Raw genomic sequence first — 26440 nt, 5'->3', positions numbered from 1 at the left:
AACCAGAGGGTATGCCAGGGATTTAGAATCCAACCCTCTTATTATATAGATGGAGAAACTGAGACCCACAGAGAAAAGGAGGTTTTCCTAAAGTCACATAGGGAGTCAGTGGCAGAGATGTTTGTTGAACCAGGTCTCTAATCTCCATAAAGGGTACACTGACCCCTGCTGCAAGCTGCCAAGTGTCACATGGCCAGCAGGTAATAATACCAGTGGCCTCAGGGACAACATGAGCTTTTGGATTCCCAGGCTTTGCATAGGTTACTCATTTTCATTGAAAATGGTAGACAAAATGTTGGCACCTGAAATGGTAAGCTTTAGTTTATCTACAACCCACATTAAACTATGCAGGAATGTTGGTTGATTGGAGAACTGTTGAATTCGTGATTTTAATTCAATAGGGGAGGGCTAATGGTGATGGCAGTGGCCATGGTAAAAGTACAAAATCAGGCAGAAAGAAACTGGAATTCAGATGAGGGGCTGAATGATATAGAAGTCAGAAGGTATGCGTGTGAATTTTAATTCTGTCTGCTCTCAGACTTGACCATGAAAACTTGGCCACAGAGACATTCTGAGACAAAGGGCCTCTGTGCCCAGTTGGCTCAGACCGACTGGGGACAGCCCAGCAGGGCTGAAAAACAGCCTGCTGTTCAGGCCTCAGACTGATAGCAATGGGGACCATCTGTGGATTGTGGATACTTGGACATGCTGGCCCTGGAGAAGAATCACCCTGGACAGATGCCCAAACCAGAGAGGCCTGATCCAGCTGGGCTTTCCACGTCTCAAGTACAAACTGATGGCAAGGATCTCTCCAGAGGCTGCAGGGATGTGGAGGCAAGAGGGGCCATCGTTAACATACAGAAAAAAAATAAGACTGGAGGGAAATATATCAAAATGTTGACAACGGTCATCTCTGGGAGGTAGATTATGGGTGTTTTTATTGCTTATTTGCTTCCTTTGAGCTTTCTACATTTTTAATAATACGTTATTTTACTTTGAAAAATTAAGAAATATAAAATAAGAAAAGCAGACGCTTTATTTGCCTGTGTTTCTCAGACTGTGAATTCCTTGAGGGCTTGAGGGCTCAAAGAATGACGTCTTGTTAGTACTCTGGGGTGTAGTATCACACTAGCACAGTATGGTTGCTCTGTAAATATTTAAGGAGATGACTTCTGTTCTCTTCCACTTCCCGCATAAAGGCTCTTATTAATGCCCACTTTGTAAACAAACTTGGTTACCTGCTTCCTAGAGGACCACTGATCAGACATGACAAGCTACAAAATGAATGGAGGGTCATCCCCTACCCACTAGAGGCACCCATTCAGTGACAGCAAAAATAACTAATTGTATTATCTTAATTAATTTGGTCCTCATGCCAATCTATCATTCAACAAATACTTATTGAGCTCCTATTATGTACACAATGTTTATTTCTTTAAAGAGTTTAAAAATAATTCTTATTCACAGATGAGAACAGAGATTCAGAAAAGTGATTGGCTCAAGCTACGTGCAGAAATAGGTGGGAAGGCTCAAAATCTTATCCAGTGCTGTTCACCACCTCACAAGGCTTTTTACTAGTTGACAAATATTTGAGTAACTATTTTCTATGTGGCAGATATCAGGTAGGCTGGCAGGCAGATAAGTAAGGTGGGAAATGGGCTCACTGGCCTCATGAGGGCCGGCTGGATTGCTAGAGCGAACACATTGACCTCTGGGAGATATGGGTGTTCACAGCAGATCAGAGACAGTGGAGGCAGAAAAACTTCAAAGCAAACCCACACTCTGCTGTATATTATTACAGCTGTACAGAACTTGAGTCTTCAAAAAATTTAATTTTTTTTTAGGATTTTCTATATAAGAGATCAAGTACTTTTATAATACCTACAAAAATTTTCCATTGACTGCGTGTAAAAAGTGAACGTATTAAGCAAAAAAAAATTTTTTTCCATTGAAAATGGTAAACAAAATGCTGGCACCTAAAGGATAAGCTTTGATTTATTTAGCAAGTTCAATTTTGTAATATACAATCTGATGATGTCAAATAAGTGCAACAAACATGTTTTCATCTAAACATGCAAGCATTTTCTAAAGGACTTTTTCTGTTCCAGGCTGAGGACCAGGTGGTGGGGAAGGCACAACTTTTACCTTCAAAGCTAAAAATAATACTCTCTCTTTACCTTTGATGTTATATATCTTTGTATACATATATACAAATTTGGCTTCAAGTAGTCTTGAGCACTTGTAATGTGCCTGACACTATGTCACACGCTATTTCATTTAATTCTCCCAGAAACTCTGTGAGTTAGGAAACTCCTTTGTACAGATGAAGAAATCAGGTCTCAAAGAGGTGAAAGATACTGCTGAAGCTAGTGGCAGAGGGCTGGCCCTAGCCCAGTCCTTTGATTTGAGCTAGAGTGCAAGCTAGACATGCTGGGAGGTGCAGTGTAGAGATAAGTTCATTTGACAGAGTAATCATGGTTCTATGGACTCTGTGGCTCAACAAGGTGGGGCAAAATGGATTTACAGTTGTTCGTATGGCAAATGATACAACAATTAATAAATAGCAGTACAAGAATAAATCTTGTTTCACGTACTCACAATTGTAAACCTACTTTTTGCCCCACCTGTATATCTCTAGAGACTTGGGTGTAATTATGTACATTTATGAGCTGAATGTGCCAGCTCCTAAATACCAGTTACTTTTTGTTGGATGGATCTCTGATTTCAAGGGACATGCAGTATTTGAGCAATTTGAAGGAAAGATTTAGCAGAGGCAAACAGTAGCATCCAGCCTTGGTTGGCACACTGCACACCTACTCTCAGTTAATAAGAGCTCTGCTTGAGCTGGCCCCTATCCACTGCACTCTCCTCTCCCTGTAAAACCACATAGTACGGCTTGCATTTCCCTTGAAACACCATGCTGTTTCATGCCTCTGGGCCTTTGCATGTTCAAGCTGTGAAACACCCACTCCTTTACCTTTTCTTCCTTTTTAATTCTTACCTCTTCAGAAGTCTACCCTGACTGGGGCGGGACAGGGGGGCAGTCAGTGCGTCTCTGAATTTCACTGCCCTGTGCTTCCTCCTACAGCTGCCCTTGCCTGTATTGTAATTGTTTACCTGTGTGAGTTTTCCACCAGGCTCTGAGCTTCCTGGAGCTCATAAGTCCCTGAAGGAACTTTGTTAGATTAATGTTTCTGTGCTTGGTGCCTGGCACAAAGTGAATGCTCAAGAAATATTTGTTAAGCGAAGGAACAATGAACCCAGAGCCAGGGTGCAGAAGAACTGGGTTCTAGTCTCAGTTCTGCAACTGACAATTATGTGTCCATGAGCAAGTCACATCTTTCTCTGAGCTTCAGTTTCCCTATCTGTAATATCAGGAGGTCAGATTATATGACTACTAAGGGTCATTCTGGCTTGAGTTTTTTATGATATGAAGATGTTATGATGTTAAGAAGAAAAGTATGAAACATTAAAGTCGGACTTTATTAACCATGTCACATGATTCTAACAAGAAAATCTCATTTTGAGACATCTTAAATTGTATCAGGTTTGATTCGTGTCAATACTGTTCACCCAGAAAAAATAATTAGCTATGAGAAGTTCTAAGTTCTGTTCTAATCTCTCCAGTAAAGTTCAAGGTCAAAGTTGTACTACCATTTCTACATGCTTGTTAGGTTCAACTAACATTTGTTAAATGGATTAATAAATGAATCAATCTATTTGTAAGGCTGAGAATCTTATGATGTAGGCAAAAGGCATGATCATGTACCCATTCAGTCATTCGACAAATTTTTTGGTGATTTACTCTGTGCTAGATACCAGAACACAGTGGTGAGGTGACGAAGACAAATATTGCTCAAATTATACACAAATAACTTTATCAATTACAAACTGCACTATAACTTACATCTGCTGCACACTCTTTAGGTTATAAAGGGTTTTTCACACACATGACTTTATGAAAAGTCATATATTGATACTATAGGAATTAAAAGTACAGATTTTTATGTTGCATAGGCCTGGGTCTGAACCTGGCTTACCCACTTAGGTACAAACTAGTCTATCGGACAAGTTTCTGAGCTTCACTTTCCTCATCTCTGAATGGAGAAAAAAAAATAAGACATTTATCACAGAGCTATTATGAGAATGCAATGAGATAATGCATATTAAGCACTCAGTGCCTGATATATGGTTGCTAAGCAGTAGCTCTTATTACGGCTATACAATTTTTTGTTCTTTATAGCAACTTTTCCTGTATCTCCCTCTTTTCCAGAGGAAAATCTATTTGAAATTAGACAGATTTGGGTTCACATCTTAGGCCCATCACTTCCTAGATGCAAAATGGAACTAATAACACCTAGCTCATAGCACAGTCCATGGGAGTAAATGAGGTGATATTTTTAGGGAGCCACACAAAAGTCTCACACATATTAACGACCCTTTTGACTTTGGCTTCAATCCTTATCCTTCACTGAGTCAAGTGTGGTCAGGGAAGTGGTATCCCCTTCATGCAAACCATAGCAACTACAGGCAGAAAGCACCTCCTGGGGCCCTGCCCTCAGGAGAGGCTGTCAGGTAGTCGCTGAGACTTCCTGACCTGTCCAACACAAATCTTGGGAGAGTCAGGGGAAGACCACAGAAAGTAAGCCCACCCCCTGGATAGACTTGAGTAGCAGGAGATGAAACAGCCAGCTCAGGGTGGTTTAGTTACATGTGCATTGATATGGGGTTTTCATGGATAGAGTTAAGGCAATAGCCTTTGATATTGGGTAGTGGGATTTGAGAAATTGCCGTTCAGCTGCAGGTAGGAGATGAAGCACAGATTACCCCCAAGGACTCTTGCATCTCAGGCTGCCAAACTGCCCTGTAACTCTGGGACCATGGTGGGCCCAGGAAGCTGGAGTCAGCAACTCTGAGGCATAAAATCAGAAAGGCACTGAATGTTTGGATGGAGTGCCAGGTCCAAAAAAGAATGCCTCTTTGTCTACATGCCATCTTTGCCAAAGCAAAACAAACTTATCCGCATCTCCTTGAAACTGCAAGGGAGAGTCTAAAAAGTTTAAGCAATAAACAAGGATAAGTGGACTTTGATCATTCAATATTTTCATTACTAATTCAAGAAGTATAAAATGGTATTGCTAAGCTGTTGGTGAGCTGATTTTATTATTTTATTTTACCAAACATAAATATATATAAGGGCTTAGTCTCCCTAACCATATTTTCCCGTCGACTTTAAATGAGAATGCCTCATAACTTTCAACTATATATGCCCCTAGTGATTTTCAGGACTTAATTCTCATAGAGAAGGGTAGGGTGCAGCATTAATGTATCACACAAACGGTAGGGGTCAGGCGCCAGACGGGGGGCGCGTTGCAGGAATATCGGAGTTATCCCCTGATATTCGCTTACTGTTCCCATAAGCCTGGCTCAGCCTTAGCTGCATCTTCTTGTCTCTAAAACACACACACACACACACACACACACACACACAAATAATTTCTATATGTTTCTTTTTTTCCTTCTTAACCCCATAGATGTATGGAAAAAATGATGGGTGGAATCCAAATATAGGCTGGGTTAGGGTAAACTTTGGCTTACTGCAGGAAAATTTTATGGAGACAAAGAAAAGGATAAAGGTAAATACTGAATTCAGGAATGTATTAACTGACGGAGAAAAGTCTAACTTTTATTCCGTTGTTTTTATCCACGATTACCAAATCATCTCTCTTTCTTCAATTTAAAAAAAAAAAGTAGTAAATGGAGAATGAATTCCACAAAAGTAAGGGTCCGTTTATTGATACAGGTATTTAAAACTAAGTCCTAAAGTGTATTATCCCCATGAATCTTCCTAATAACTTCATGAGATGCTTACTATTATGTTCTCAGTTTTGCAGGGAGATCTTAGAGAAGTGGGGTAATTTGCCCAAGGATACATACACAATTAGCAAAAAAAGCAGAGTTGAGATCTAATTCTAGGTCTAACTCCAGGACTATGTTCATCCCTGATGGGCAATATTGCTTTCCCCAACCCTAGAATTTTTTACATAACATTGCACTTGAAACAGGCAAAAACACTCATAACCTCCAAATGTTGCTGTCCCCGAGAGCAGCCTGGTACAACAGAGAGTGGAGCAGACAGACCTAGTGCTAAGGCCCAGGACTTGACAGCTGTGTCATTCAGCAAGTCTTTTCACTTCTCTGAGCCTTAATGGAGATAATAATTACCACCTGCCATGCTCATTGGACCGGGCTGCTGTTAAGAGCCAAATGATATTACGGGGTGAGGAGGAACCCTGGGGCAAAGTCTGCAGGCAAGCATATTTTTGTCTGAGAAAGCTTTTGTCCTATAAATAGAATTCACTGATCATCCCCTGGAGTGATTTCCCATCTTCTCTTTTCTGGCTACTGTTATGAATCTCAATTTCATGTTTATTACAGGGGAGAACTATGAACTAGCTTGAGCATTTCAAATCTCACTTAAATCCACTCTGGAAAATTGTTTCCAGAAAACTGGAGACTGGGTGACCCATGGGATGCCTGCTTCTTGATGATTCTGAAGGCAGTCTGCACAGCCACCCATCTCCTCTCAGTTTGATTTCTTGGTTGTTGCTCCTTACATCTCACCCACTCAGGTTCATTAGGCTCCCCTTGGTTGTCTAGGAGGGCTCTTGGGAACAAATGAGGCTCGGAGAGAATGGGGGTTACATTGGACTACAGAGCAAGGTTTGGTAGAGCAGAGATTCAAAGCTTGGTCTTCGGCCTACGGGTTCAGTGATCTTGCCTGTGTGCCCACTCGCTCCTCCAGAGAAGTCTTCTCTGGCTACTCTAGCCTCACCAGAAGTCTTTGGAGGAAGTAGCATACTCTTTAAAATACAGGCAGCTCCTAACACAATACTAGACATGAAAGTGCTTAGCCAGGGCCTGGGGTGCAATAAATGCTCAAGGGGGATCTGAGTCAGGACTTGTGATCCTCTTGTGCAATTCAACACATATTTATTGAGTATTTCTTATATGGCAGGCCTTATCTTAGGGGTTAGGAATATAAAGATGCCCCTGTTCTTCAGGAGTTTAAAACGTAGTCAAAGAGACTGAAATAAACCTACTTGCTACCTACCCAGTGTGATTCAGGAAATTACAGAAAGCTTCATGGAGGAAGGAGCCTCATCAAGCATGAATAAGGAATAATTCACTCTGTGCCATTTTATGTTGACAGTTTACAAAGTGTTTCTCACATATCTTATCCACTTATTTCCAAGGGAAACCTATGCGGTAGGAATAATTATCCACATTTTGCTGATGAGGAAACCGAGACTCAGAGACTTAAAGTCACAGAGTCATAACCAGTTAGCTGGACAGCAGCAGGGAATAATGGAAAGACCACTAGCCTGGTAATCAGGAGATTTGGCTTATATGTCCATCATTTGTGACTGTATGATCTTGGCTAAGTAACTTCCCTTCTCTGGGGCTTGGTTTCCTCATTTTTAATGTAATGTAATTAGACTAGAAAGGCCCTGAGATCCCTTACAGCCCTGATATTCTCTGGGGGAAGAGCTCAAGTCTTAGTGTGAGGGCTCTGGGAGATAGACTGGTTGTGGAATCTTAGGCAAGTGAAACAGCCTCAATGAGTTCATGATAAAGTGCAGATATTAGTAGAGCCCACCTCCTGCGGTTATTATGAGGATTAAGAACAGTAATGCATATGAATGAAAAGAGAAAGCATTGAATAAATGATAGCAATGGTTATTACTTGTCCTAAGAGGCAGTGCTGGGCCTCTTACTTGCGCAGCAGCTGAGCATGGCAGAGTCTGACTCTGGCCTCCCAGGGGGCCTCTGAAGAAACAGGGCCTTGCTGTGTGAAGCTGCAAAACCACATTCAACTCTCTCTTGAAATCAGAGGCAGTGTGGTATAGGAGAAAGAATCAGACAAACATGGCTTAAAATCCCTTTTTAGTTCCTTGTTGGCTGTGTGGCCCTAGGCAGGTTTCTTCACCTCCCCATGACGTCGACTCCTATTTTGTAAAGTGAAGATAATACCCGATCTGTAGGGTTGCTCTGAGGCTTGAAAAAGATAATGTGTGTAAACTATCCAGCACAGCACCTGGCACACAGTAGGTGTATAAGAAACTACCTACCAGAGATTGGTAAGGCCAAGTGCTCAGTCTCTCTGGCTGCTCTTTGGGTATGTAAGCCTCATGATTCTGTGCTCTCTGCTGCCAGGTCTCCAGACCAGCGAAGATGCCAAGATTTATGCCCTCCCAGCCAGGTTTAAGCCATTCAGCAATGAGAATGAGACCTTGGTGGTTCGTTTTCAGTAAAACACGAGCAAGGCATCGATTGTGGTGGCAGGTATGTGAAACTCTTTCCCGACATGCTGAACCAGGAGGATGTGCATTTAGAATCCAAGTATTACATCATGTTTGGTAAGCCCTCTGACAAGCAGTCCCTGTCAGCCCAGGAGATCTTAAAGAGAGCAACTGGAGATGTCAAAAAGGCTCAGGTTGACCTGAAACAGGAAATTTCTAATGTGATAGCTCTACCCCTCTAAGCTGGAGGACTCTTCAAAGGCTGGAGAAGAAAAAAACACTCAAATTTAAATATTAATATAAATAGACCAAAGAGGTGGAAAGGTATATGATATTGAGAAGGCTCCAGTTTTTAGAAAAAGAGAAAGGGGTCATAAACTGGAGACACTCTGAAAGGTAACTATTAAACAAACCTTTGTGCTCTGAAGGAGGTTCCTGCCCTCAGAGAGAAGGCACAGGAGGTCAGGGGTCACCCTTACCAAGCATCTGGAACGTGGCCAGAGTGTTGCATCTGTTACCTCGATATGTCACCAGGTTTCCTTGGGGCAATCCAGCTCTGACTGGGCTCCAAACTTGAATCCAGTTTTAATGTGGTTGCTTTAAATACCAGCAAACAACAACAACTAATACAACTCCCAAAGCACTGATGAAGAATGTTGATTTTACTGAATATTTTTGCACAAGGTCACAGGAAAGGGTTACAGCAACATTTTGCTAAGATTCTCTAAACATTTCTTTCTTTTCTCATAGAGCTTCAGATCTCTCCAAGTCCTTGCCAAAATCCCTCTCTTCCACCTCTTTGCTGTTTTTCTGCCTACATCTTCTTTCTCCCAACAGTCTTTCTTTCTTTTTCAACTTTCTATCTCTTTATATTCAGAGCAATATAGCCCTCTGGATGTCTAAAATGTGTGCCTTTGCTCATCTCTCTTTTCTTCCAAATCCACCCATCTAACAAGGAGTTCACACATATGTATGTGGTAGTTGTAGTAGAGAAATTAGAAATTAACTTTTTAATGTGATTTTTTTTCTTTTCATGTGAATATTATTTATTCAGTGCTCAAACAACCCAACAATGGGCTGTTATCATTTCCATTTTACAGATGAGGAAACAAAGGCAAGAAATTTGCCCAAGGTGAGTCAGTGGGAAGCCAGGACTTGATCCCTTCTGTCTGGCTTTAAAGCCTGTGCTTTTTCTACTCCACCCCTTCACCTTCTGTTTGGTGGGGGCACGGGCGTGTGAATAATTTTTTAAAAGGCAAAGTGAAAGGCATATTTTGAAAAAGGTGTTGGTGACTTGCTACGAGGTCACAAAAGATGGCATGACTCAGTTCAACTGGGGCTTTTGGGAGGAGGAATTACTTGTTCTTTGAAGAATGAGTTACATTTTAATAAAAAGGAGATGGAGGAAATGTAATGAGGACAAAGGAAACGATGTGTAAAAGACTCAGAAGCATGAAATTCAAAGACAAGCTGGAAAACAGTGAGACCAGTGTGGCTAGAGCACATCTGTGTGTGTCTTTAAGATAGAGAGCAATAACATCAGAGGCGAGGGTGAAAAACTAGGTTAAAATCTATTCTTGGACCTTTGTCAAGTTAAGCTCTGTAGGCTTGGAGCCACTGATCAACAGTTCTCTCTAAAGTTTTCACAAAGCAGAAAGAGCCTCAGGCTGTTTCTAAGTAAGCTTGAGTTGAAATCTCAGCAATGATTCTTATTAGTTGTCTGAATTTCGGCAAGGTGCTTAACTTTTCCAAGCCACAATTTTCCCAGCTAAACGTGAAGATAGTAATGCCTACTTACGAGAATGAAAACACAGATTATCTGCCCCAGGAGGGCTTCCAGTTGAGTTTGGTCATGGGAACCCTGGCAGATGGGAGGGAGGGAAGAGAGCTGTGTCCCTCCGCTGATAGCCACAGCTTCCCCTCTGCGGCCCTCTCCTCAGGACTCTTTCTTTTGGGCTTTGGTAACCACTCTCCCTGCCTGTTCAGGCTTCGGGGGAGGAATAGCCCTGCTGTTGCAAGCCCCGAGTACAGCACCATTCCTTCAGTTTTCTCAATGCCCTGCCTCCACCTTTGTAAATAGATCTTTTATTAAATTCTCCTCAAAAAATCAGAAATTTGAGTGTGCTATTTCCTATTGCAACCCTGATTAATACACAGGCTGTCTCTTTTGGCCTCACACCAGGCAAACCGCCTAAAAGTGATGTAAAATCATGCATTGGGATTTAATTTCCAGGCTCTGACATCTGTGGCTTTGGCAACAACAAAGTACAGGTCATCCTTCGTTACCAAGGGAAATACTATGAGAACAACAAGATCATCAAGTGCAGGGTGGGTATGTGGGCTGGTCCTCAGTCTAGGGGAAGAAGCAGAATTTTAATATGTGTTATTTTATTTAATCCTTACAAAACCCCTATAGATTAAATACTATTGTCTCCATTTTACAGTTTAGCGAATAGACCTAGAAAAGCACTATAGATTATAGGAGTTCACATAGGAGCAGATGATCCAAAAGTCTAGGAAGGCATTTAAGGTCATCTCTTGGAACAATGCTTGGCATGGCTAAGTCCCACTGCTAGATATTGGAAAGGATGAGGAGAGTGGGAAATGCTAGGCTTAAAAGTGGGGGTGAGAAATAATGAAGTCTTAGCATTTGAGATAGGTAGGTGGACCTAGAGAATATTGTGCTAGGTGAAATAAGCCAGTCAAAGAAAGACAAATGCCATCTGATTTAACTTATATGTGGAATCTAAAGAACAACATAAACAACAGAACAGAAACAGACCCATAGACACAGAGAACAGACTGATGGTTGCGGGGGGTGGGGAGGGTGCGGTTCAGTGACTATGTGAAAAAGGTGAAGGGACTGAGAAGTACAGATTTGTAGTTACAAAATGGTCACGGGCATGTAAAGTATAGCATATGGAATATAGTCAGTAACATTGTAATAACTATGTATGGTGTCTGGCAGGTACTGGAAACATCACGGGGAACACTTTGTAAAGTATATGATTGTCTAACCACTATGCTGTACACCTGAAACTAAAACAAAATAACATTGAATGTCAACTGTAATTGAAAAAAATTTTTTTTAATTTCTTATGGGTGGGTCTACTTAGTAACGTCAGGATAGAAAGACTGGAGGATACTAGCTGGATTTCAACAACAACTCAGTAAGCATTCACTGAATACCAACTCTTTGCTGGGCCTTAAGCTGGGAACGGAGTGAGCCAGATATGGCCATAACTTCACAGAACTCACAGTCCAGTGAAGGGAAGAGTCAAGCAAAGGAGAGTGACCATCTAGTATGATCAGGGTCTGTGGAAACACACAGGAGGTCAATCTGGGGAGTTAGAAAATGCATTCTCCCTGTGCTGAAGTTAGAAAGGAGAATATGAGCTGGTCTTATAAAAGAGTATGACGATTTTAGGGAGGATTGAATTCCTGGGAGAGATAATCATGTGAGGAAAGTCAAGAAGACTTAAGAGAGAGTGGCACTGCAAAAAGTTTGGTCCAAGCGGAGTGCAGGGGAGACGTGGGAACTAAGTCTCGAGAAGCCCACAGGGCCTGGATCATTGGAGATCTTGTGCTTGGGCTCAAGGTCTTCTCCATCAGGACTGTATGGGGGTTGTACATGCTTCCTCTTCTCTACTCTCTCCACAGAGGTTCCCTGAGGTCCTCCTCTAGGCTAGGTCTTGTCCTAGAAGCTGCAGAGAAGACAGGTAAATCAGAAATGGGCCCTGCCATTGAGAAGCTCACAGTCTAGGGGGACAAACAGAAAAACAGATCAGAGAGTGACCAGAGCTGTGATGTAGAGAAGGGCGGGAGCCAGGGGAAACCAGAGGAGTATGTACTGAGGAGAATGAGACTCAGAGTCTCTATTGGGTTAAACAGAGAAATGGGATAAGGGATGGGTGAAGTGTGTCTGTGAATGTGCTGGGGGGTGGCATGCAGGAACTGAGAGTCTATTTTCGGTGGTGCATTTAATGCTTGAGATCTAAAGATGCCCAGCATGGAACTAAAAATATTCTGTATTCTCTTTCCAGATCAATAACGACACTCACCTGTACACTCTGATCATTCATCCCACTGCTACTAATGAGGTCAAAATTGACAACAAGCAAGTTGCAGCTGGGGACCTGGAAGAAGACTGGAACTCCTTGCCTCCGAGGAAGATAAAAGACTCTTATGTCTGGAAACCAAGGAAATGGGATGAACACCTGCAAATATAAGATTCTGAAGGTAAAAAATCTGCGGTCAGAGGGTGTTTGGCTGGGAAGCAGGTGGGGATTCAGGTATGGAGATGGGAGAAGGAGGCTGGGAACAACAGAGCTGAGGCTGGGGTCATCATTCTCTCAAGGAGGTGACTAGGTAAATATTGTTACCCAACAAGGCATGGAGGGAAGGGGGAAGCAACTGACATTTGTTAAAGATCTATTGAATCTTCTGGTATCCTCTGTGAACAGTGTGCTATGATCCCTATTTTGTGCTATTTTATGGGTAAGGAAACTTAGAATATGAAGTGACTTGCCAAAGCACACATACATTAGAACCAGGATTTGAACTTGGGTCTCTTTTTGACTTCAAAAGTACTGATAGGTTGTGTGTGTGGAGTATATTCATTGATTCATTATCACTCACTAGAAAGCTGTACTGGATAGAGATATGAATAGGACAACCCAGTGACTGAGACCCCTCCTGGGATTCAGAATCTAATAAGGATGCCGATACGTACACGGAGGAAGTTCACAGTCTAGTTAGTGCTGACAGTCAGGGAAGCCAAATCCTGTGGGAACCCCTAAAACGGCCCCAACCCAGCCTGAGATGGGGTGTGAGCGATGGTCTGGGAAGGAGGAGGCAATGCCTGAGTGACTGGGTTAAGCCTGGATTTGAAGACATAGACTCTGGGATCAAATAGATATGGTTTTGAACACTACTATTGACTAACTGTGAGATTGCAGCTTAACAGTTAGACCTTGGGCAAGGAACATAACTGATGGGAAAGTCAATTTCACAAACAGGGATTATTATAACATCTGTGTGCAAAGGTTTTTGTGAAAATTAAATGAACTTTTTATATGCATAATATAGTGCCTGATATGTCGTAAGTCCTCAGTATGCAGCATTTAAATGTTAATGTTCTGAATTTCAAATGTGAATTCATGAGAGGGAAGTGGGAAATTGTATCGGAGAGAAGGTATTCCATACCCAGGGAACAGTAAGAGCAAAGGCTCACCAGTTTGGTGGAAAGTAACAGGACTGTGTGAAGAACTGAAAGCAGCAGTTTAGCATTTTGGGAGCATAAAGTGCAAGGTGGGGAGTGGTGGCAGATGAGGTTGGAATAGTCTGTTGAAGCCAGGCCCTGAAGGGCCTTGCCTACTATGTTGCCACCTCATAGGTCATAGCAGATGCAGCCTCATGCAGAGGAGGAGATGCTCAGGGTTCAGCAAGGGGCAGCATGGGACCCAGAAACTGGAATACAGTTCCTGAGGAGAGACCTTCACAGAGGCGGGTAGGGGACCAGCCACAGGTAGGGGATTTAGCAAAGGGCTCCAATTCCAGGGGGAGGGACATGTGATGAGGGAATTAAGGCAAATGACCAAGTGAAGTGACTGGTCGTTTAGCACCATAGGAAAATTAAGAGTTAGGCTTCTTCCAGGCCCGGAAAGCAGGCTCAGGGCATCAAGACTAACCTACTTCCCTGGCTGGTGTGGCTCATTGGATTGAGTGTTGGCCTACAAACCGAAAGGACACCAGTTTGATTCCTGGTCAGGGCACATACCTGGGTTATGGGCTAGGCTCCCAGTTGGGGGTGTGCAAGAGGCAACCAGTCGATGACACATTGAAATTTCTCCCCTTCTCTTTCTCCCTCCCTCCCCTCTCTCTAAAAATAAATAAGTAAATAAAATCTTTGGAAAAAAAAAAAGACTAACCTCCTGGTGAGGACCATGCATCCGATGTCAGGGTTGGTGGAAGGCCTGGGGGAGAGGGCGAGGGAGAGGGGGGATGTTGCAGGTCTCTGTGCTCCCTGCTGAGAGAACCTGGAGAAGATGGAAAGTGTTCAGCAGTTAGGTAGGCAGGGCTCTGTCAAGACAATGGCCTTCTGGATAGGATGTTGACTATTATGCCTTAGGAATCGCAAAGCAGCTGAAATAGCGCAGCAACCAGTGAACTTTCCCAGCTGTAATGCTGCTGAGTGACTGTGAATCTTTTGGGCTGGGCATTGAAGCCTTCAGTCAGTCTGGGCAAATGGTCAGCACCAAGGTGAACCGCCAGGTAGACGGAGCAAAACCCTGGAGGCTTCACAGCAGAAGAAATATGGAAGTTGGGACGCGCTGTTTGTGACTCTCTTGGGGAATAGAAGGAACCTGGGGTACAAGGGAGGATTGATACAAGTCTGGGAGCACACTGTGGTAAAAGACAGATCACCAAGGGAGGCCTTCAGGAAGAGGGGCCCGGGCTAGAAGACCTGTTCTGACAATAGGGGCACATGACTGAGGGACAGGGGAGGTCAGAAACAAGGGAAATTCCCATCTAATCTGAGCTTAAAGCACTCAAGGTCAGTATGATCGTGAACTTGAGGAAGGGCTGGAGTTGCTTAAAGGTTTTCTTTCCTGTCTTGGGTTTGTTTGCAGAGTTCTGAACCAGGATTTGATAGGAGTAAGGACAGGAGGGTGGCAGGGGCAGGGACAGGTCCTGCCTGTCTATATTCTGAATCCCAGTTTCATCCCAGGCTACCTATCTGTCCTCATGGAGAAACATTTTGTTTTAGGACTGAGAGGACTTTGAGTACAGCCCAGACCCAGATGCCAAGAAGCCAGGTGACTGGAATAAGGTGATGGGTAGAGAATGGGAAGGGCCCTTGATAACAAACCTGAAATATAAGGTGAGAGGGGTCTCTCTATCTAATAGGTGTGAGAAATAAAAGGGAAGAGATGATAAGTTTTACTTATAAAACAGAAACTCTCAGATCCTGTGGTTGTGCCTCCCCACCCCCACTCAAGGTGGTGCCTACCTGGGGGACGGCAGGCTGGTAAAGGCCACACTGGCAGCCCTAAGTGGTTATCCAGGGGGGTGGAAAGCTGCCAAAGGAACGTGGTCATAAAAGGAGATGGTCTGGGGTCAAGAATCAGAAATCTCAGAAATGGTCCAGAAAGGGAAAGCATAGCACATGAGTGAGCCTACGGTGTTGGACTGTGGGGGTACTTCTTTTTAAGGTCTAATTCCTGACCTCGTATCAGAAGTGAGAGGGAGCTAAAGGAATCAGCTATCAAATAGCCCAGAGATAAAACTGACTGATGCAAGCAAGATTTTGTTTGGCCAGTTTCCTGTGCTACACACAAGGAAGAGAATGGCCCCCAAGTGCCAGAGTCCTTAGATGGTATTCCCTACAAAGCTACATTTTCATAAGTTCATGGACAGGCTTATGCAGAGAAACGGGCCCAGGCTCAGGCTGGGTCTCTGCCACCTTGTCGGTTCCTTCTGGATAGATAGGGGAACTTGGAAAAGTCTTGTGCATTAGCTCGAAAAAAGGGAAAGAAGTTCCAGAAATCCTGCTCTGAATCTTTATGTCTAATACAATTGTCCCTATAAATTAATTGGTCTTTTTGATTGCATGAGAAGGAAAAAAAAATACTGATGCCATGTTCACTCTTGTTTCTTTGCTTAGGGATGATGGAAACCTTGAAACCTTGAATCAGGTAATTGACAGTCCCAATTACCAAGGGGAGTGGATTCATCCAGAAATAGACAACCCTGAATATAAGCCTGACCCTACCATTTGTTGTTAATATAATATCGATGTTCTTGGCCTGGACCTTTGGCAGGTAAAGCTCTCTGGGCTCAAAGCCACTGATGAACAGTCCCTCTAAAGTGTCCACAAAGCAGAAAGAGCTTCAGGCTGGAAATCACAAGCCTTGAATGAGTCTTGATCTCCCTAAGCCTCAAACCACTCCTCTTTAAGATGGGGCCAGTCATATTTATCCTAATAATTGTAGTAGTTAAAGTGTATTGAGTCCCGATCATGTGCCAAGTACAATATTAGAGACCTTGCAAATGACATTTAATTCTCACTATGAAATCTCCTATGTCTAATTTTGAAAACCGAATTTCAGAAAAGTTTAGTCATTTGCCTCAAGACAAATTTGGTACGCAGAAAAGCTGGGCTCTGAATGCTGGCCTTTCTGAGGCCCGTTTCAGGGTTCCGATACTTTACACTGCTCGGCTGATCCTACATGACTCTTGGGGATGTTTCTGGGGATAGAAGGGAATCAAAGAGGTCATAAGACTTTGAAATGTTAAAAATCCACAGACATGTTGGGGGTGATTGTCCCAGCCATGATGATAACTCCTGACCTAGCCTCCCTCTCTTTGTCAGTCCTCTTTCTTGGCTCTGATTGGGAGGGAAGGGGGAAGGCTCAGATTCCCAGGCCTTCTAGAGTTGTTCTCTCTCTCTCTCTCTTTCCTGAGGCCTGTGATTGAAGATGGGGAGGATTCTTCCCTAACTTGGGAGAAAAGAGAGCACCTCAGACACAGGCCCCAGTGGACCTAGTCTTGAAATTTCCTCAGAAAGGCAGGGAACTCACTTTTATTAAACACTAGCCTGGGGTCAGTGCCTGACCCCTAGTACATCCTTTAATTCTCACAATTCTGTAAAGTAAGTATTACTGTTCCTTATTATTATCCCATTTTACATTTGAGAGAATTGAGACTCAGGGAATGTCAAGGACGTTCCCAAGAGCACACAGCCCCTAGAAGCAGCAGTCACTTGTCTTTGGGTGTCTTCTGGAAGGTCCTGTGGCCAGGGAAGCCTCTGTCCCTGACCAGTGCTATCTACAGTTCAGGGCCGCCAAGAGTGTCTTGGACAGACACCCCCCTTTTTGCAGCTTTCTTGGTTTATTAATTTTCCACTTTATTTATTTCTATTTTCTTAGTTTCCTGGCTCACTGAGACCAGAATGTGAGTGCAAGGAGATAGTGTACATAAGTTACCACATGCACAGTAAGGTTCATGAGAGAAGGAAGGGAAAGAAGAAAGGAAGGAAGGAAAGGAAGAAAGAAAGAATACACTGTACTTTACATATATTACTTCTAACTCACATGACAATACTGCTATAGGGTGATTATTTTCAATACTTTTCTTATGACAAATATAAGCTCAGAGGAGCTGAATAACTTGCTCAGAGTCACACAGCTAGTATGTGGTTGAGCTGGTCTGTATGACTCCATGACTTGCGTTCTTTCTATTCTGTTCCTCTATCATTAAATCATCACCTTCATTATCTGAAGAACATGGATTCAGTTTGCACAAGTTTCCATTGTAATCTCTTTTCAGTTGTCCCTTATTAATAAATAATAGGAACTTCCTACATCTTAAAAATATATGAGGTCATATTAATATACCTAATCTGATTGCTTCCTTAAGATGCATTGTTTTTTTTTTCCCCCACTAAAACATCAAGATACACATTTTAAACTGTCTCTTTATTTATCTACAAAATTTTAAAATCATTTGACACTAATTGCCCTGAGTTCTATCAATCTCTCCAAGCAGGCATAGCTTCCTATTTGGGAATTTACATCATACATAAGGAATGCTTCCCAAAGTGCATACTAATCACTCAGGGATTTTATTAAAATGTAGATTCTGACCCAGCAGGTCTGGGGTGAAGCCTGAAAGACTACATTTCTGAAACTCCAGCATTATCTCTTTACAGTATTTTTTTCTGGTGACACAGTTCTGTACAATGGGGACATCACCCTTGTAGGCAGCCTTTTCTTCTCGGTTCCAATTGGGTCTGGCACTCACAGGTCCTACCTAACCCTACACACTCAGCTGACCAGGCACATCCAGTTTACCTCAGAGTCCTGGTGCCTTGTTGGAAAAGCCTTGTGACTCTCAGTGTAAAAATGGGCAGGAATTCCCTTAACTGCCCTGTCCCAACCCAGGTTTCCAGCCTTCACATGCTCTGTAAGCACAGCTGCCCACGTGGTTTGTCCTAACCTATCAAGCTGGTTAACTTTCTGATCTAATCCCTAACCCTTCCTGCTCTCTGTTTCTTCCTTTCTTCCTTCCCTCCCTCCCTCCCTTCTTCCTTCCTTCCTTCCTTCCTTCCTTCCTTCCTTCCTTCCTTCCTTCCTTCCTTCCTTCCTTCCTTCCTTTCTTCCTTCCTTTCTTCCTTTCTTTCTTTTCTTCTTTCTCTTAGAAGTGACTGCATTCTTTCATCAGGACAGAGACTGGGAGGATACGGCAACAAAGAAAATTCTCTTACTTTGGGGCTCCTTAGGGTTTTTGAAGGAATAGTGACACGAAATGCAGTGAGTATAGCCTAGCCATAGTGCAAAGCATGTCGACATCCCTTAAGTCATATAAGGTCCGTGTCAAGCCCTGTGAGACTGGGAAGCCTAAAAAAGGGGACTTAATTTATCACGATCCCACAGGTGATAAGTGCCCAAACCTATACCCTTTCCATTTTATGATCCAAGTGGGGTAGCACAGGATACCAGGTAACTTTCAGTGAATGAACAGTTTAGGCTTTACAGTCTAACAAAGCTCGTTCACACATGTTCTTTTCTGTATAAGAAAGCAGGGAAGGTGAATTTTCTTCCATTTTCCAGATGAAAACATGGAGGCCCAGAGAGGATGGGAGTACACCAAGGTCCCTCCCCTATGTTTTAGGAAGCAGGTCTTAGATGGAGGCAGAGCCATGTGTTTCCTGTAAGGCGGATGGAGGTAAAGGGGCACTGAGGAGAGCAGGGGAGATCGGGAGCATTTCTTGTAGGAGCAGGGAAAGTGGAAGAGCCAACAAATAAGCAGTTCTGTAACCAAGGCTGTTGACAACTCAAAAGAGAAAAAAATCCAAAAGGTAAAAAAGTATCTTAAAGTTACACAAAGAATTATTGAAATCATTTTTTACAATGGCTCAGAGCAAAAACAACAATGTCTATTCAAAGTAGCTATTTTGTCATTTGTTTTTCTGTTGGAGGCATGGTTGGTAGGATAACGTAAGCCAAATAAAGCCTTTCTTATTTGAAAACAAAACAAAACTTTTTCAAATCCTGAAGGAGGGACATATGATAGCTCATGCTGCAAACTATCTCTTGGTCACACAACTGCTCCCACAAAATTAGCTTGCTGATTTGTGTAACATACTGCTAATGTAAACACACACACACACACACACACACACACACACACACACACACACACACTGAATGACCCCTTTTTTGTTCCTTTTGAAACATATCCAGGTACTGAAAGTTTATGATAATAATGATTACCATTTATTGACTATTATCTGTCAGACACTCTACTTTACATATATTATTTCTCACTCACATGACAATACTGCTACGTGTGATTATTTTCAATACTTTTCTTATGACAAAAAGAGACTGAGAGGAGTTGAGTAACTTGCCCAAAGTCACACAGCTAGTATGTGGTTGAGCTGGTCTGACTTGCACTCTTTCTATTCAGTTCCTTTATCATTAAATCAACAAACACTGAAATTATTATACATCATATATATGAATTCATCTTTTTTCCTTTAATTGTAAATACTAAAAATGTTATTTTAATAAAATAGAGAAATATGGCAGAGAATATAAATTCTGCTAGCACTCCTTTTCTGTTCCCTGTTTTTTTTTTTAGTTTTTCTGATTATGTTAGGAGAAAACCTTAAAAAGGGCATTTATAAGTGGCATCAGCGGTCAGTGCTATCAAACTGAGCTGAGACAAGATCCATTGGGTAGCAATTTGAAGCCTAGTAGAGTGATGAAAAGTTCTTCCCAATCCTCTAAAAAGTGGCCAGAGTCTTGAGGAGCACAGAACCTCAGGAAACAGTAAATTAACTTCCTTCTAGAGTGGATCAGCCAAGGTGGTACAGTAACTTGAACCCTCTGTATTATTAATCACTGTTGTATTTCCTCATCCACCTTAATTATTGAGCAAAAGCTCCTGTGGCCTGGGACTATGCATTTAGCAAGGCCCCAAGTGATTTTTAAAACCCTGTGACCTAGTTCTAATAATCCCATTGTTTTCATTTCAACAGGTGAAGTCAGGCAGCATCTTTGACAATTTCCTTCTTACAAATGATGAAGAGTTGGCTGAAGAGGTTGGAAATAAGACCTGGGGGATAAGAAAAATAAGATATCTCTTCACCCTGAATTCTAGGTATCTGACTCCCCATTTGCACAATGTGCTTTGCATTTTAAAAACCAGCCTCACAGTCATTGTTTTGTTTGCTGACCAGATGGCCCTGTGAGGTTGGGGAAGGAACTCATATCCATTGGGCAGCTACAGGTTTGTATTTAACTCTGTGAGCACTTTCCAAAAGTTATCCCTTTTAGCCCTTTAAACAACCCAGCAAGACAGATATTATTGCCATTTTTCACATATAGGAACTGAGATTCAGAGAGTATATATAAACTGCCTTGAGGTCACACACAGCCTTTAACTTGTTGTGTTTGAACTCACTCTCCTGCGTCACTCTCCCTGCTCACAGTGTGGTGATTTAAAAGGGAGCCACTGAACCCATGTCTGATGGATGCCTTGGAGAAAGAAGGAAGGTGTTTGGGCTGTTTACCAGCTTCCTGCTCTTCCAGAGCTATTTTATGTGTGGAGTGATATTTGGGACAATGGCTTCATGATGGTGACACCCTCTATCCAGGCCTCCTGGTTCTGCAGGAAGGCCCATTCAAACAGGCTTTGACCAGTGTTGGGTTACCCAATAGGCAGACTAAGCTCATGCTTACAGTGCTGGGTAAGCACAGGTACCAAAAAAAAAAAAAAAACCCCAAAAAAACTTTTGAGAGAACTTTGATAGTTAATACTTCCATAGACACATTGAAGTACTCACCATGGGAATTTTTGTATACTTTTTAGCCTGGTTTTGTTTTGCTTTTACTTTTGAGTCATCATCTGATATTGTCTTGTTCAGGCAATATTACATACTGGTTAAGAGAATTAGTTTTAGAGCTAGATTGCTTAGGTTCAAATTCAGGCTCTATCTCTTACTAACTGTATGCCATTGGAAAAGTTATTTAACCTCTCTGGTCTTTGGTTTTCTCATCTTTAAATTGGGAATGATAATAACAACTATCTTAAAAGTTCCTGTCATATAGCAAGTGTTCAACCTGTGGTACGTATTATTATTAAACTATATAATCACTTGACAAATATTTTTTGAGCTTCTGTTCACAACACTGTTATAGTTGCTGGGGATATATCAGTGTAATAAAACAGAGAAGTTTCTGCCTTCATGGGGCTTACCTTCAGTTAAGAGAGACCAACAAGAAACATATAAAGAAGTAAATATATATTAGTGAGAGGGTACAATAAAGCAGTAAAGTGAACCGCGATGATGAAGATTTTGCTTTTTTATATAGAGGTGGTCATGGCAGACTTTATTGAGTAAGTGAGATTTAAGAGACTTGGAGGAAGTAAGGAGCAAGCCATGCAGGTATCTGGAGAACAAAAGCCTTTGAGGTAGTGAGAACAGCAAATGCATAGTCCCTGAAGCAGGAGCATAACTTGCTTGTTCAAGAGAGGAAGGCCAGTGAGACTAGAACTGAGTGAGAGAGAACGAGAGTAGTTGGCACCATATCCCTGAGTTAAATGCCATTGGAGCCATGTTTAGTAAAGGAGTGATATGTACTGGCTCACAGTTTAAGATATTGCCTGGCGGCTGTGTTGCAAAAGACTATAGGAATAAAAAAAGGACTACAGTGGAACAAGGCAGAAACAGGTGGTAGTGATGGAACAAGGAAGAAATGCTCAGGTTCTAGATTCACTTTGAAGACAAAATTCACAGGAATGATTAGATATGAAATATGGAATTTAAGATTAAATATGGAATATGAGTGAGAGTAAATAAGGATGGCTCCAAGGTTTTTGACCTAAGCAACTAGAATGATGGAGTTAATAAGATAAGGAAGAAAAAAGGAAAAATATATTAGGGCATGGGGGTAGGGACAAAAATAAGTAACATAATTTTTAAATGTTAGGTCAGATCTGATTATAGAAATCCAAATGTCAAGGAGGCAATTGGATATGAGTCTCGAAAACAGACATAAATTGGGGAGTCATCAGCCTACAGATAATACGTAAAGCCCCACAAGGCTAGACAAAAAAATCCCCTAAGGAGTGAGTATATACAGAAAGGAGATTAAAGGATGAGCTTTGGGGCACCTCAGTGTTTATAGATCAAGGAGATAATGTGGAACCAGCAAAAAAAGACAGAAAGAGTAAATAGCAAGAGAAGAAGAAACCTAAGAGTAATATCCTGTAGGTCAAGTGAAGGAAATATTTTAAGGGGAAGAGGAGTGATCAGTGGGGTCAAGAAAGATCGGGACTAAGAACGAACCACTGAATTGAGTAGCATGGAGTTTATGGTGACTCTGACAAGAACAGTTTCAGTGGAGAGATACAGGCAAAAATGGGTTCAAGAGAGAATGGAAGAACAACAAGAGACAGGAAGTGTAGACTAGTCTTTTGAGAAGTTTTGCTGTAAAAAAGGCAGAGAGAAGGGGATGGTAGGTAAAGGGAAATGTTGGTCAAGATTTTTTATATATAGATCTCCCTGACTACTTGTATGCTAATGGGAATGTACCAATAAAGAGAGAAATAATATAGGAAAGAAAGAGGAGAAGAATTTCTGGAGCAATGTTCTCGAGAATGTGAGCGTGGATGAGATTTATTGCCTAAGGAGATAGGTTAGCTTTCTAGTGAAGTACAGACATATCATTCGTGATCACAGGAGTAAAGACTGACTATGAGAATAGATACAAGCAGGTGGTAGATGTGGTGGCAGAAGTATGTGTCAGTTGGAGTCTCTGGGAAGCAGACATCAAGATGGAGTTAGAAATGTAGATTTACTGGCGATAATGCCTGAGAAAGAAGAAGGGTAGAGGGTACAGAAATAGGCATAAAAGTCTGACACCTGTGAAAAATTGGAGGCTTGAGTAGGAATTGCTGCCAAGTACAGTGCAGCTCTGAGAAAGCCTCGGCAGCTCAGCAGGGCTCCAGTGGGAAGACTGACTGTAGAGGAATTCCGTTTTGGAAATGGCCAGACCACCGTACTCAGTCACTGGCTGGGGGCTGCTTTGGAACAGCATGTCCTGTGTTCAAATGCTTCAGTGGATCCCCAGGTGCTACAGCTACAGGCCATCACCTCACTGCATTCCTCACAACTGACTGACAAGTTCTTCTTCATGAACAATTTAAGTGGCATACCTCCAAGGCTGCCACAGAGTAAGTGGAAAATTCCTAATGATTGTGAAATAGGAAGGAAGGCCAATAATTTAGCACGAGGTTGGGAAAGATGTGCGGGAAGTTTGAGGAGAAGAAGAAGGTGAGAAATAGTTACTGAAGACAGAGAGTGAATCAACCACAGAAAAATAATGAGCTTGCCGACCAACACTTGAGGGCTCACTTCAGTTTAGTCAAAAGGCGTTTAAAATGAGATCACCTTGTTATTATTTTCTTTGCTTAGGTGGAGGGATGAAGAGTCGGATTTAACCAGAGTTGAAGGTTTGCCCAATTAAGGGAGAGAAGGGCAAGGGAATTGAGGTGTTTGCAAGAGATTGATCACAGAAAAAGAAAGGCGAAAAGTGAGGGCATGAGTCGATTGGGGTATCATGAAAAGGAGACAGGTTCAGTGGATTGCTGTAGGTCCAGGTGGAGTTGAGGAATTGGTGGAGTTGGTTACCTTTGGCAAGAGCAGTTTTGGTAAGGATTGGAGGGTGGAAACAGATAGTAGAGCAGTGAGAGAGAAGTAAAGAAATAGAGACATTAACCATGATCAGTGTTTTCCAGGCAGAAGAAAATGAAGTCCTGATTGAAAGAGAATTTTTTTTCCCCTAATAATGTGGGATACACAGCAAGATATCAAGCATTTGCTCCCAGCAGGATTCTAACAGGCCCCAACCTCCTGGGCTTTGTCCCCCAAGCCTGGCTAAAACACCTCTTGCCCCAGATGCTCCAGGTGAGGATTCAAGCCCTTAAGCAGTTTCTACTCTGTGTCTTTTCTTTCAGTCCCCTCTGAATAGAAAAATCTATGAAGATATTTCTAGGGATCGAGTTCTAGGGCCTGGATGAACACATTAGAGAACTGAGAAGGAGTCCCGTTTCTGATTTAATGCAAAGTTTTACTGGTCACAGTTCAAAAGCAAATTCAAAGAGTTCCTTAAAGACTGTGTTACTGTGATACAGCAGAAAGAGGGCCAGACTCAGCCAGAAAACCTGGTTTCTAATTCTAGTTCTGCCACTCACTAGCTGTATAGCTTGGGCAAATTATTTAATCATTTTGGACCTCAGATACCTTCTAGAAAGTGAGACTAGTAATACTTACCTCATATATTGCTGTGAGGAATAGAAATATGTGTAACTTATCTCACACCGAGTTTAGCAATGCTGTGGCTATTCAGCAAATGTTTGTTGAATCTGAACCAATTTTATTTATGAGCAAATTACACACACACACTTCACTCCACACATAGTGAAAATTTGTATGTAAATAAATATCATCCCAGAAATCTTTGAGTGTGGGAAGACACCAGACATTTCTGGAGTCGGTTAACTTTGTTTATACCATCTGTGAATTATTTTGAAATTCTGCATTCTAAACAGGATGTAGAGAAGCAAATGGAGAGAACTTTGAAGAAATGGAAAAAAGAAAACAGGAAGAAGCCAAGAAGAAAAGGGAAAAGGGGGAGGAAAGGGAGGGTGACATCTGGGAAACTGAAGAACAGGGAAATGAAGAGGATTTTTTTTCTGAGGAACCAAGAACTGACACACAAATGAAGGAAGCTGATGGTGAAAGAGCATTTCTGGGTAAAAAGAAAAAAGTTCATTTTGACTAGAAGGGCAAATTGTAACTGGGTCAAATGGTTACACTTAGAAGCAAATGATGTTGCTTAGAAGAAGAAATGTTCATGAGGTTGGCAAAATCTGGGAAGCAAAATTTCTTGCCCTTTTTGAGTGAACTTTGGATTTGTACTTCATCTCCTTTGCTATGTATTCCCCTGGGAAAGTCACATCACCTCCTGCTATTTCCTTGTCAGTGGAAAAGGTGGGATGATTCCTATTTCATGAGGCTGCTGTAGGGATTAAATGAGATGTGTGTGTAAAGTGCTTGATACAAATACACAGTAAACAAATAGTAGCTATTACTACTGTTGTTATCATGGTGTTCATGAAATTAATTATTGGTAAATAAGCTTCGGTATAAAACTGATTCCCCCTTTTGATTTATCTGGTACATCCGGGAATTTTATTTTGTTTGCATACCTATATTTCTTAGTATTTACTATGCAATATTGATGGTTGTACTTGTGGTTTATGTTTTTTTCTTGCAGATGTATCAAGCACTTAAAAACAAAATCAGATTTCTTAACATAAAGAAAGATACTTTATGAAAGTCCTTTTGCTTTTTTGTTTTTGTGTGCCCTAATTTTAATTATATTACTTGTTTTTAGGTTTTGCTGGTTTTACATTGATCTTTTCTGTACCACCTCTTATAGCATCATTATCGTATGCATTCACGTAGCTCTTTGCAGATTACGAAGCATTCTAAATTTGAGGAGCTTCTGAAATGTGCTTATTTAGCCCTCATAGCAGCCATTGTACAGGACACCATTACTATCTTCCTTTTACAGATGCAGAAACTGTTCAGAGTGGGCAAGTCACTTGCTCAGGGTCAAACAGCTGGTAAGGGGCAGGGCCAGTGTCTGAACTCAAGTTTGTCTCATTCCAAAACTTATCCTTCCTTTGCATTAGTCTGTTGAATTAGTGAGTATATGTCTATTACTATTGAATACAGATAGGAGGCAATGTTCCCCGTGGAAGAAATACCCTATAAAGGAAAATAAGCGTGATGAGAATTCCTCTTTTAGAACATCTCTCAAAAATAAAACAAAAATCCCTAAACCTACAAATAAGCAATCAGGTGTGGCAGCTTTTAAATTTTAAGAAGTGATACTACTAGTGTAGTTGTGAGCTGTCCAAGGCCACCATGGTTTGTTCCTGGCTCTATTGAGTTACCAGCTGTGTTATCTTGGGCAAATAATCTAACTTTCCTGTGCCTCATTTTTCACATTTGTGAAACTGGGTTAATACAGGGACCTACTGCAAACTCAGCTGTA

The 26440-nt window shown here is 41.8% G+C and overlaps 1 pseudogene; it reads left to right on the top strand.

The window, feature by feature from the left end:
• The first annotated feature begins 705 nt into the window (after positions 1–705).
• LOC129069304 (calreticulin-like) lies at positions 706–25159 on the top strand (annotated as a pseudogene).
• The last annotated feature ends 1281 nt before the right edge of the window (positions 25160–26440 follow it).

This window comes from Pteronotus mesoamericanus, unplaced genomic scaffold, assembly GCF_021234165.1.
Source record: "Pteronotus mesoamericanus isolate MK-2021 breed Mesoamerican mustached bat unplaced genomic scaffold, CSHL_Meso_final contig_105, whole genome shotgun sequence".
Classification (NCBI taxonomy): domain Eukaryota; kingdom Metazoa; phylum Chordata; class Mammalia; order Chiroptera; family Mormoopidae; genus Pteronotus; species Pteronotus mesoamericanus.
This window is presented reverse-complemented; position numbering and strand designations above follow the sequence as displayed.